Source organism: Ictalurus furcatus, chromosome 27 (genome assembly GCF_023375685.1).
Source record: "Ictalurus furcatus strain D&B chromosome 27, Billie_1.0, whole genome shotgun sequence".
In the NCBI taxonomy this organism is placed as follows: domain Eukaryota; kingdom Metazoa; phylum Chordata; class Actinopteri; order Siluriformes; family Ictaluridae; genus Ictalurus; species Ictalurus furcatus.
The window spans coordinates 15,052,916-15,065,930 of NC_071281.1; positions in this window are offsets into that span (position 1 = coordinate 15,052,916).

Consider the following 13,015-nt stretch of genomic DNA (forward strand, 5'->3'; position numbering starts at 1 on the left):
CACCGAGCGACAGACTGCACCTGCCCCGCTGCAGGAAGGAAAGTTTTCACAGGTCATTTCTCCCGGCAGCCATCGGGCTGTATAACTTATCCATCTTTTTATCCATGCATCATTGTACATCTATGCATTATCTGCACTGGACACTTTACAGCAACTGTAACTACCACATCGATGAATAGCTATTTCACTTGTGAATAATACTGTATACATAATTATCACACTGTATAGAACTGTAAAACAATACACTGATTAACCATTACATTAAAACCAACTGCCTAATATTGTGTAGGTCAAAACAGCTCTGACTTTTCAACGCATGGACTCAACAAGACCTCTGAAGGTGCGCTGTGGTGTCTGGCATCAAGATGTCAGCAGCAGATCCTTTCAGTCCTGTAAGTTGAGAGGTGGGGGCTCCATGGATCGGACTTGTATGTCCAGTGCGTAACTCAGACTCTCGATCAGATTGAGATCTGGGGAATTTGGATGCCGAGTCAACACCTTGAAGTCTTTGTCATGTTCCTCAAACCGTTCCTGAACAATTTTTGCAGTGTGGCAGGGAGCATTATCTTGCTGAAAGAGGACACAACTTTTTTCAGCAATTTGCGCTACGATATCTCTTCTGTGGGATCGGACCAGACGTCTTAGAGACGCTCTGACCCGGTCGTCTAGCCTTCACAATCTGGGCCTTGTCAAAGTCACTCAGATCTTTACGCTTGATCAAGATTCCTGCTTCCAACACATCAACGTGAGAACAGCCTGATCACTTGCTTCCTAATATATCCCACCCCTTGACAGTGACCATTGTAACAAGATAATTAATGTTATTCACTTCATCTGAATAAGACCTGAATGTTATTCACTTAATGTGATGTCTGATCAGTGTATGCTGTATTTCCTGCACCTTATAGGTGTGAAAAACACGGGAAGAGTCAAGAAAACTTCCTAAAATCCTAAAGGCAGTAGTGTGAGAGTAGGAGACACAGAGAAAGAGTGGAAGTACAAGCATAGTTATGCAGCCCTCCCTACATTCCTGCTCTGCTATTCTGTTTTCCCCATCACAAACACTAATGCACTTAGTCCTGAGTCCAACACCGAGTCCAACAGGCCAGCATGTGAAGCACAAGTCCAAACTCCTCCAGCTGTCTCCGCAGTCTCCTGTTTACCCGTGATCTCTCGTGTCATGCCACGACAGCCTGTGTTTGTCATCAGAAAGCTACACCTCTCATCCGAGACCTCTGCAGACCCAAAGCCAGGGCCAAACAGCTTTACCCCGACAGCAAGAGGGCTGGTTGGGATCATGGAGCTGGCTGTTGTCTGATGCCAGTGGATGACATTTATCATTCCCCAGCACTGGGCATGTTAAGAGGTTTCAGACCATGGCTGAAGAATGAGACGTAGCATTTTGCGAAAATCATGAGTGTAGTGCATTGTGCATTTTTAAATGTGAAACAAGATTATTGTGGTACCATTATATCGTGTCGATCTGATCTTAATAAATATTTGGGACAATGTGTTTCAAATGGAGGAAATTTATCATGAACTAACACTAAGGAGACATGGAAGCTTGGCAAAATATATGCTTAACCTCGTCCATGTTGAGATTCCATGTTGAGTATTATTTAACAAAACTGCTCATGCTTCCTGTCAAGAACGGGTTTGAAATTTATGTAAAGATATGCAGAAATGGCGAGCTTTGACATTTCACTATTGGTGCACTTCCAAGGAGATCCAGTCTGGAGTCTGCCAAGAAGTTTGGAACGAGGCAATGCTAAGAATTTGACATAAGACACACTTTATAAATGTATTATTCTAAACAAGACTTGAAAACCTGACCCCATGGGAAATTTGTATGAATTTGAAATTGGAAAAAAAAAAAAAAATGTTTGGGATTTAGTTTTATTTCACACAAATGAAATAGAAAGTCATGTCGAGAAAAGATACAAACCCTATGCAAATTGTTACAAGTTTGCAAGTGTGGGACAATGTTCAAAAATTTGCAAATTCAAATGCTCGATGATGTATAATGGTATGAATGCTAGCCTTAGCCTCTGAAGTTGTATGAGACCGTGTTGATCATTTCCCCTTCCCTTTGCACAACAGCGCTGTTGAATTCTCAAGTCTGATTGGGACAGAAAGTGTTGATTAGTTTGCTATAACTGCAACTCTGGCAAGCCAAATCACAGGTTTATATTAATGTCTGTTCTAATAAGTTATTGTTTCTTTAGTAACAATTAGCAGAGATTTGCACGGTTGTTGTTCCACATAAACATCCATCCATCCATTTTCCATACCACTTATCTTACACAGGGTCGCTGGGGAGCCTGGAGCCTATCCCAGGGAACTTGGGGCACAAGCTGGGGGGACACCCTGGATGGGGTGCCAATCCATCGTAGCGCACCATCATGCACAATTTCACCCATTACCGACAAACTGTGCCTGAAAATGCCAAACAGCATACAGCAAATGGCCTTGGACTGGAGGAGGATAAACCGATAACCGTAGTACCCAGAAAAAAACCACAAAGGCACGAGGAGAACATGCAAACTCTCCTCACACAGATCAGATTCGAACCCTCAACCCTGAAGGTACATACTCTACACACTATAAGACTGGCGTGAGAGGAAAAAAAACAAAACAAAAAAAAAAACCTGATCCATTTTTTCAAGTACTTTTGAAAGACGGAGCAAAATACTAAAAGCAGGATCCTAGATTCAGCAGGTGTTCTGTGTGTTAAAATCAGTTTAACCCCACAGCATTATCGTTTAAGGAAATGCCTTAAAACTAGCCCAGGCAATTAAAAGCTGGCTGACAGAATGCAGGATTAATATAAGGAGTTGGAGTTCTGGCATGATAAGCCTATTCAGGATCCTCTCTCATCTGATAACATGATTATCCTCAATTAGATTTGATTTACCCTTTACCAAGCAGCTTGCACAGATTATGTTTGCCTTTTAAAGTTGAAATGCCAAAACGCTTCGATTGCTGCATTAAATGAAGGCCCGCGTGCGTTTCTTATGCTAAGTCAGAACATGCTCACCTGCTTACCAGTGTTTAGACGCCTGATAAAAATGTGATAAGATCATGACTTTTCAAGCAAATAGATGAAGAGTGTTAGATTATGTATGCCAAATATGATCTCGATGATATCTAAAGCCTTAATAATAGTGAAGCAAGTTTAGCAAATAAACTGCTGAGCAGTGATGAGAGACATCACACAGACACACACTGCTACACGAATGTTGTACTTAAGATTTCAGTGTGTTGGCTTGTTAATTATGCTTAATCATCTGTGAAGTGTATTATTCATAATTTGGCTGCTGATGTAGAGACTCACAGCGTGTAAGAGCTCATGCTGGATTAAAATCCAGCTGCCTTTCAGAAATACACAGCACGATTAAAACATTGTAGAATGGCATTATTAAATGACTAAATGATATCAATTTAACGTATTAGCATGCCACGTCTAAAGAAAGCCTGAATCTGAATGACATTTTATGTTTCCAGAGTCTGTTCATGTCCTAACACTTTTGAACACAATGATTATCCTGATAATTTCAAAGTTTATACAAATGGCACAAGCTGCCCTTGAAGGAAATCTGAAGGAATTCTGATCAATCCTGCCTGCTCCTAAAGGAATTCTGACCAATCTTGCCTGCTCCTAAAGATGTTCTGATCAATCCTGCCTGCTCCTAAAGATGTTCTGATCAATCCTGCCTGCTCCTAAAGATGTTCTGATCAATCCTGCCTGCTCCTAAAGATGTTCTGACCAATCCTGCCTGCTCCTAAAGATGTTCTGACCAATCCTGCCTGCTCCTAAAGATGTTCTGATCAATCCTGCCTGCTCTTTAAGGAAATCTGACCAGTCCTACCTGCTCCTAAAGATGGTCTGATCAATCCCGCTGGTCTTGAAGGAATTCTGACCAATCCCACATGTTCCTGAAGGAATTCTGACCAGTCCCACATGTTCTTGAAGGAATTCTAACCAATCATGCCTGCTCCTAAAGGAATTCTGACCAATCCTGACTGCTTTTGAAGGAATTCTGACCAATCCTGCCTGCTCCTGAAGGAATTCTGACCAATCCCTCCTACTCCCACATTTTTAACTGTACCACCATTATTTTATGATTAATTTAGTTGGTTCTATTTCCCAAGATATAAACGAATGACTAATTTAGCCTAGTTTATGTAGCACTTGAATACCAGCATCAGCTCTTGTTTAGGGAACCAGCAAACTTTTTAAAGAACTGGCCTACATTTGAAAGCTAAACCATTATCTTAATGGATGGCATAAAAACAAATAACCATGGAGGAATTTACTTCTGCCTTTGAGAACATACCATTCAAAGTGAAATCCTTCATTGCCTAGTGAAAGCACAAAGACACTGTTGTAGACATTGACTATGATTTTTAAAGGGAATGCTGTGTGTTTACTAGAGCAAATATCTCACATATGCACACAACAAAAGATTTTTTTTTTAATGTTTTTTTTTTAAAAAAAAAATATATATATATATTTTGGTTAATCATCTGTGAAATAACTTTGAGTGATGGTGATAGGGACACATTGTATGCCTGGGGTTAATTTGGGGTTAATCCTGGCAGTAAGAGTAGCAGGTGTGGGCTGCGTTCAGATGTTGGAGAATACAGACTCCCACGGGAGTTACACGCACCACAGAAGAAGGAAAATGAGAGGACAGATAAAGGTGTGAGCTGAAAGAAGGGAGGAGCAGCCAGAAGTGTGGAGATGACCAACAGCTTTGTAGTGTAGCAGCACTCCTGAATCCTTATCTTCAGGTGTCAGAGGAATATTAATATATGAAAAGGGGAGAGCGAAAGAAAGAGTTTGATCTGACTTACTCTAAAAATGCGCTGTGGTCAGTACGACCTCAGAGGATATTTTAGACACACAAGGACAGATGTTCGTTATCTATTCAGTGAAAAATTCATACATACACAGGCCATGTTTCTCTCAGTCAACGTGTCGTAGCCTGCTGTAGGATGGCTGACTTTCTTTTCACCCAACGCATCACATCACAGCGACGGCAAACGGCAATTAAAACTGATCCGCTATTCTCTGGTACTGATGATGAGAGAGCGTGATGGAGCACGGGAAATAAAAGAAAAAAGCGTCTGCTCAATCCCCGGCACCCCACCCTAGCCTTTCAGGATGGGTACCGATATGGTGTTCATTGATCTTTATTACAATAGCAGCCTGCTGTAAAATGTTTGATGGGTTTGTACTGATCTAACTCTCCCTCATTCATAATTAGCATTACACATGTAGAACCAAGGGCAACTTCAGAGGAGGTGCAGATGGGGGAATGGGAAAGAGAGAGGGAGAGGCAGAGATGAGGAATTCTCCCAGGGTTCCTCTGTCTCTCTCCACCCTCAGGCTATCTGTGCTGCCTCGTACTGCATACCTGAAGCAACTTAGTTTTACAAAGATCAAATTAAGAAGCCAAGTCTCAATAAGACATGACTCTCGCTTCTCTCGTCTTCCCCTTGTGGTGCAAAAAAAAAAAAAAGTCAAAAAACCAACTGCCTTTGTAATTCATTTCTCACCAGACACAGATCTGAGTGAGGATAGAAAGTTAATGCGGCTGGTTTTGTACTTTTTGAATAGTATATATAATATCAGGCTTAATGTGGATGTGCAGTGACAGCGATTCAGCAAGCTTTGGCGAAATCTGGAGTGCGGTTTAGAGCGAGGGTCTCCAGGGCTTCGTGTGAAGTGAGACAGAACCGACTAACGCGATAAAACGCTCGAAACTCGGCAGCATAGCAACAGGAGAGCCAGTTAGAGTCTATTGGCTCAGGGAGTAATTTATCAGATTCGTCTGAAATCTCATCGAGCGTTCACTTTCTTTTTCTTTTTTTTTTCCCCCCTTCTTCTTCTTTTTTTTATTCTCCCCTTCCCTTTATTCCCGTTTCATGCCGCGATTTATTGAATCGCTCGAGGTGAAATTCAAAATAAAGAAATGAAATTTATACACCTTTAGTGCTTTGTCTATGGGCGAGAAAAATGAGGTTAGTCACGCTGACATGAACATGCCGAGAGCTGGGATTCTGCTTCGTAGTTTTATAACACCGTACGGTGGAACAGAATGCCTATGTGTATGCAGATGAGTGTGTTTCCTGGATTTTCACACCACACGCAACATGGCATCCTCCACCATGCTACAACATTCATATTAATGCTGCCTCTGAACTAATCAGGCCTCAGCTGGACCAACACTGACAATATACAAGTGTCAGAATCTGTTTCACTGTATTCAAGGCCTGCTAACATCTGCTAGAAACAGCTGGCCAAAGAAAGAGAGAAAGAGAGAGAGAGAGAGAGAGAGAGAGAGAGAGAGAGAGAGTGTATGTGTTGATTATTTTCCTATAACAGCATGCACCATTATATTTTATGCCTTACTTATGCTACATATATAAGTACCGTAGCTATTAAAACCTGGAGGAAATGAAGAAGAGAGGAGGAAATATGTATTCAGGACAATATGTAATAGTTTTAAGAGGAATTTTCATTCCTAGACGCAGACACCTTCTTCCCCCGCTGCAGCTTACATTTTCATCCTCCCATCACTCTTCTTCTCTCTCCAATCACATTCATACCATTCCGGCGCTTTCTCCATTCTCCATCTTTATGTCTCTACTCAACTCTAAATATAAACAATATCATATAGGCAATATAGGCAAGTCTATTTCTCTCATTCATCTCACGTTTCCTTTGCTGTTTACACCTTCAGTCTGATGCTTTCCACTTACCGCCCCCCCAGTATCAGTCCCCGATAGTGAGACGGGTAGAAATCAGGGTATAAAAAAGTATGACACAGTGTTAGATTAATCTCGGCGCATGAAAAATGTCCACAAATGACAATTTGTTTGGAAGAACTTTCACAATGTGATATAGGTATACCTTGTTCTTTCGACAACATTCTTCACCTATTCCTGGTTGTTATTAAAAAGGAAGGGATGTTAGAGAAAAAAGGCCTAAACCTGGAACATTAGCTCTTGAAGCAAACCAGAGCCTCCTTTTTTTTTTCCCTTACAGCACTGTATATTCATCAAAATCAATATAGAAACAATATTACATGGGCAGACCGATCCATAAAAGGTATCTCTCAAAGTCTAATTTTCTACTCTTTTGGAGTGACAAGAAGATGCAGAGACAGAAAGACTGGGAGAACGAGAGAGCGAGAGAGTGTGTGTGTGTGTGTGTGTGTGAAAGAGAGAGTGAGAGAGGCCTAGCAAGCACATGTACTTTTTGTGTCTCTGAGTACTGTATACCCGATATAGCAGAACTGTACTTTCCACGTTTAGCATAGGTGTAGCTGTAAGAGGATTCTGTCAGTACCACGATCCCAAGTGACGGCTAGCAGAGATTCTTTCCTCCTCTCTCCTACTTAAGAGTCCTTTTCTCCATCCTCCTTTGCTCCTTCTGTCTGGAAAGAGACAGGTGCACAGGAAATAACCACACACCCACACACACACACACGCAAACCAGTAGCTTCCTGCATGTAATACTACATATATCATATGCGGAGATGGCTAGCAGGGTGCTACATTTTTTTGAAGTAAAAAACAGTACGCTCATTAGCCATATAAAACAGTAATATAGCCATATAAAAACAGTACACTCATTAGTCATATAATAATAACAATAAAAGGTACAGTATTTTAGGTACATACTATCACAAATAATAACCATATAATGTTGAGCAATGCTAACATTAGTCAACTAGCTAGCAAGGACAGAATTTGCATTGCATTAATGTTCTTTCACAGACAAAATGAGACAAGAGTCAAAAACGTTTGAGTTTACGACTGAATGTTGTTGCTTTTCAAATGGCGGAGTCCATTAAAGATTCGCATTGAAAGGAATTTTAGTGTCATTTTAGTCATAGAGTCCTTTTAAGAGATTTACAAAAACATCTGAAGTAGATATTGCCATTCCTGTCAGTTTTAACTTGTTTCCAGTCATTCTATTTTGACATTATTCATACACCATGCTCAACATGCTAGCTAGCTAAATCAAACGTGCTAGCTAGCTAAATCATTTACCTCAGTCATATGCTAGGCTTTTGTTAAACAGGAAGCATATTGTCAGCTCATTTTGATGAAACTCGGATTTTTTTTTGATGGGAACTTCTGTACAGGTTTCTCAATAGATGAATCTTAGCTACAATCTAATCTTAACTTAGCAGTTAAGACCTCTTTAGTTCAAATCTGTATTAGTATACTGAACCACTTGGCAGACTTTAAAACAAAAAACAAAACATAAACAGATACATAATGTTCTGCTGATAATTAACCCACGCCCCCCACCAACACACACACACACACACACACAATTAAAACAAGGGGGAATCATGAACCTGAGGAAAATAAATGCTAATGCTAGTCAACTAGCTAGCAACGAAATAATACTATACATTTCATTAATGCTCTTTCACAAATTTCTGATAGCTCTCAGCTCATGACTGAAAGTTGATGTTTGTCAATACGGCAGAGACGGGTCAATTTGGATGGCAGTTGATGCTAAGTGTAATTTCATTTTTTTTTTTTTTAAATAGATTTACAAACATATCTGTGGTAAATGCTGATATTCCTGGCAATGCGATCTTGTTTTCAGTCGTTCTACCTTTACATTTTTGATGTCTCCAAAATAACTCATGGAGACATTTTAGCTAGCTAAATCAGTCAATTGAGTCATTCGCTAGCTTTGTCCGGCATACTTAACCTCTTGAACCTATTTCGCAGTTAAAACTCTTTTCAACTCTAGCGCTTACTTCAACTCTGTTTGTCCACTTGCTCAGTGATTAGCCCAAAACACCCACACGTCGGCTCCTGAGGAAAACACACGGCTACGACGGAAGACTTAGAAGGTGTGATCTTTCTCAGACTCAAGTTGTATAAGCAGGTTTACTCACTTAGGCCCTGTCTGTCAGCATGAAAGCACAGCTGAACGGATAAAGTAGAATTCAAATCAATAAAGTTATTACTCAGAGATTTACTCACTCACTCACTCTCTCTCTCTCTCTTTCTCTCTCTCACACACAGACACACATCAGAACGCTCTTCTCTCATAGCCGAGGGAAAGCAGCAGGTTGAAAGGAAGAAGTGCAGGAAGGGAACTGTGCGCCGAGAGTAGAGCTGACCTCTGAGAAGGGCAAGGTGTTCAGTTCAACTGCATTTATCCACGGATCACACACTGACACACACAGAAACCAGAAAATCCTCCGTCTCACATCACTCCTTATATAATCTCACTTCCTTTTGATGACCAACCTACAGGAGTTCTCTCGCTATCTCTCTCTCTCACACACACACACACGCAGGTCTAAAAGATGCCCATGACCTTCTGTAACTCTCTGCCTAAAGACAGACACACTCTTCCCTTTCCCTCGTCCCTCGGTTCAGCCCAGATTACTGCCTTAGCCGCCTTAATCCAAACTCATTCTGTGCTCTCTCTCTCTATTTCCCCTCTCCTCTTCCCTCTCCATCAACACCTCTCAGCAGCTCACTCATACTAAACAGGACCGACTTTTATTCCTGTAATCGCCAGAAGCCACAGGATCGAATAAAACATATTACTTTACGTCTTTCCCGCTCCGTTTCTCCTCTCTCGCTCTGTCAGTCGGTAGCTGAGTGATCACACTCCCGACGGGTCAGTGGGAAATAAAACCCACTACTGTTTCAGCCAGGGAACTTCTCCAAAACATTTGTTCCAGTTTTTCAACTTGTTTGTATGCATGTATGGGTGTGGAATGTTCAGCGCTGGTATTTTATATATATATATATATATATATATATATATATATATATATATATATATATAATATTTAACTCCTGGAATTATTGGCACCCTTTGTGAAAATAAGCAGAAAGGAATAACGTGCTGTTAGTCAGAATTCGGGCTTAAGCATATGGAGACTCTAGAGTAGTTTGGACACTGGTTTTCTTAAAGAGACTAACATATAAATGTAACACTTTACAATAACACCACGTGAATAATCATGAACTAACACCTGAATTAATACTTACTTAAATATGAACAAATGATGAGTTAAGGCATGTACTAATCCCGAACTAATGAAGAGCTAACCTTAACTACGACCACCTTAAGCACGTTAGTACATGTTTGTTAGGGTAATGTACTGTATTAATTAACATATACGTTTAAATGAAATCAAACATACTCTATAAGAAAGAATATGAATGAAACGTGCATCATTTCAAATTGTTTATAATATTTCCCGTATGCAGCTGCGTACGCAAAACATCGCTGGATGGCGTTGGATTACTTCCATAATTTACAGCGATCCTCTTTATCGAACGTAGAAAATATGCACTAATAATAAACAACATTAACTTCATCTCAAAGCCACCCGACGATGTTTGCGTACGCAGCTGCATACGGGAAATATTACAAACAATTTGAAGTGATGCACGTTTCATTCATATTGTTTCGTATAGAGCAGGTTTGATTTAGTTTACCCCTACGTGTTAGTTAATACATTAACTAATAAACATGTACTTAAGGTACTTAAGGTGGTCGTTATGCACGCATGAATTCACGTCGTAGTTAAGGTTAGTTTGTGATTAGTACATGCCTTAACTCGTCATTAGCTCATATTTAAGTAAGTATTAATTCAGGTATTAGTGCAGGATTATTCATGGGCTGTTATTGTAAAGTGTTACCCATATAAGTATAAATATCTTTAATGATTAATGTAGAGTGTGCTTATTCTAGAAATATCAATTTTTTTTTACAGTGACACAAAGCATGGCTGACAAAAAAAAACGGCAGAATTCATTAGAATTTGTGCATTCATTTATTTTTTACACAAGCACCCTGGAATGGTTATTCGCAAATTTCCGACTGCCTTTTGTCAGAAACTGGATATCCGTCTAAACGGAACTCTTGACAAAATTATAGGGGGAAATATGGAGGATTATGAAGGTATTTCAGCTGTAAAACTTAGCTTTCGACAAATCTAACACTGGTGATGATGTCACTATTCTCATTCGGAAATGCCTGTGACAGGAAGTAGGAAGTGCTGGAACGCTGACGGTGAAAACGAAAACTTGATTTGGTTCTTTTACTCAATTACAGGTGAAATATAAGGTGACAAAATTCACCCAGAGGAGATTCCGTCATATATGTACACTTTTGCTATCATTGGAAAGACTATATTCTCCCGGTTTTAAATTGTGTCGTAAAATAATCCTCTAAGGGTTAAGAGTAGGTACCCACTACTGTGAGTGTTTGTAGCTGTGAAGCAAGAAGAAGAAGAAGAAGAAGAAAGCTTTTCACGGCTCTGAAGCTCTGAATGCACGTCGATGAAGGAGAAGTGAAAAAAGCCGCACTTCAAATAGACACAGAAAACATCAGCAGACTTGACAGCCAGACCTGGAGATGACCAGAGTGTGCTGACTTATGTATGAGAACTTGTGCACACACATACACACACACACACACACACACACACACACACACTCACTCACTCATGCAGGAGTTGCGATGCGCTTAAATCGCAAATTAATATTTCATTGCAAACTTGATCCTTTTGAGTCCTTTCAAAAAAAAAAAAAAAAAAGAAACAAATATGGAACAGAAAGAGGGAGAAGAGAAGAAAATACTACAGTGTGATCGTTTGGTAAGAGTAACACAACACACACACACACACACAGTGAGAGAGAGAGAGAGAGAGAGAGAGAGAGAGAGAGAGAGAGAACAGAGGTGTTTTCAAGGTCAGAAGTGGAGGCAAGAAGCAGGTTAGTATTCACAGTTGGTGTCTATCTCACACTAACACACACACACACACACACACACACACGCACACACACACACGCACACTCACAAGAACCCTGGCAGCCTGTGAAGCTCCCTTTTCATCTAAGGAATCGGTAGGAAAAAGCTCAGAGCAAAGCAAAAGGAAGTGGCCACAGAGAGAACAACAGAGAAAAGATCTCCATCAGTTCATAAAAAGACGTCTGTCAAGTGGCGCATTATGACTGTATGTGGTGTATAGGTGTGTGTGAGAGAGAGGGAGAAGAAAAAAAACGAGAAAGAGAAAGAGCGAGAGACACGGAGAGAGAGGAACGCCAGGCACAGCTGCAGGAGAGTGCTATTTTGATCTATGATCTGTTGTGTGTGTGTGTGTGTGTGTGTGTGCACATAAGAGAGGTTGGCAGGTGTCTGTGTTCAGATGTATTGAGCACCATGAAATATTCACCAAAGCAATAATGACTCCCCGGACGGAGCAAGAGGGCAAAAGAACAAGAGAGGAGAAGAAGATGGAGAGAGAGAGAGAGAGAGAGAGAGAGAGAGAGGAGCGATGAACAAAGAGGAAAGACGGCAGGCTGAGTTGTCGTTCTTGAGCTGTCTCGCTCTCATCCCGGAGAAAAAGCCTACAGGTAAATACACGGCGAAACTACTAAAGATACGCATGCTCAACAACAATGTACTCCCTCTCCAACATGCACCCACACACTCACACACCTTCACACACTGTAATACAATAATCCCGTTATTTGATGCTGAGTGCAACTTCAAGGCCGAACACCCTGGTGTGTGCTGCTTTATAGTGCAGGCCTTGTGTTTAGCTTTGAGGTCAGGCGTGCGATGCATGCTGGGAGACAGATTGATCCGGAAACTGGGGAGAGGATCCGGCGGCTCTTTGTTTTATTGAGATCCACACACACATACACACACACACCTTGCAAACTCAAAAGAGAGGCCGCAGTCTTCACAATATCGCTGCATGACGCTCTGAGTCTAGAAAAGTTTAGAAATATCATTTTTCTCAGATAACACACACACACACAGACACACACACACACACACACACTCTCTACTCGGCTCAGATGAACTATTTCCTCACGCCGAACTTTCCCCTCTGGCCTCGGACCCCGTTTGCGAAGGCGGATGCTCAAGATGTGTGCCCAAGGTCAAAGGTCAAAGGATAAAGATGACTCTGCCTTTTTTTCTGTTTAACTGAGAAACACA